We start from the raw sequence: 1257 nt of genomic DNA on the forward strand, positions 1-1257 counted from the left end.
CCCCAGTGGGGACACACACACACACACACACACACACACAGGGCAACTGCTTCGAGCCTACGTGGCGCAGCTGGGGGCAGGCCCTAGCAGACACACACACACACACACACACACACACACACACACACACGAGACGCCTGCTCTGAGCCTCTGCTGCCAGACTGTGGCCATCAGTAGGACATCCACTGAGGGCTCCCGGACTGTGAGAGGGGCAGGCTGGGCTGAGGGAACCCCACCCCCCAGTGCACAAATATCGGGCACCAGGCGTCTAGTAAATATATAAACAAACAAACACATTGCCATTTGAGTTGCCTTCTTGCCCTAGAGTTATGGAGCATTGATAATATCTTTGCTGGGCATGATATGTCCATGCTCAGTGATGCCACATGGGCTCCCAGTCTGCCTCTCTATTATTAGGGACCAGTAGATATTTGTATATCATGATATACCTTCTGCATCTTTCCCCACCCCACTGTTTCCTCTTTTCCTGGGCGCTTCTGTGCGGTCCTTCTCAGACTCTGGGCGGGGGCCCTCAGGGCCAGTGCGTCAGGAACACAGTGACACAATTTGGGTGTTTTTCTCATGTTTCTGCCGGGCTGTTTGCTTATTTGCATGCATATCTGCTTTCAAGAAGAAGACTGGGAGGGGGCAGCGGGGCTGAAGAACTGGGAACCGGGCTGAGTTGCAGCCCTGGGAGCTCCACTTCACAGCAGCATCATGGGAACCTGTAACTGGGGGTGGGGAGGGGATTTGGGGGGATGGAGCTTTCCGCAGAGGAGCAGGAGGCGGGCGGGGTGAGGTTAGAAAGTACTGGAAAGTCGAAGTCTTCCTAAGAACCATGAGCTGCTTGCGGGCGGAGCCAGGTAGCAGGACATGAGCCCACTTCTCCTCTGCTTGGATGGCGCCCTGCCCTGGCGCGGGAGGAAGGTAGGAGGAGGCGGCTTCTCCAAGCTGCCATGGGGGTTGGGCCTTGAAAGGTAAATAGGAGTTGAGGTCTTGGTGTTGGCATAATAATGCAAGTGATTCTTAATCATTTGGGGGAGTAGTGACTCCCTTTAAAATGTTATAAAAGTTATGAGCCATCGGAAAAACAAAACGAAACAAAAGTTATGAACTGAGGGTTCAATATTTTGACTTCAGAAATTTGTCTTTGGTTCCGTCTGGCACAAAGGGCTCTCTCTGGCATTGAACTGATGGAAGGAATAAACCATCTCTGCTTTACATCATTACAACCTGAAAGTACTTCCACAGTGCAGG

This window comes from Myotis lucifugus, unplaced genomic scaffold (assembly GCF_000147115.1).
Source record: "Myotis lucifugus unplaced genomic scaffold, Myoluc2.0 scaffold_1012, whole genome shotgun sequence".
Lineage (NCBI taxonomy): Eukaryota > Metazoa > Chordata > Mammalia > Chiroptera > Vespertilionidae > Myotis > Myotis lucifugus.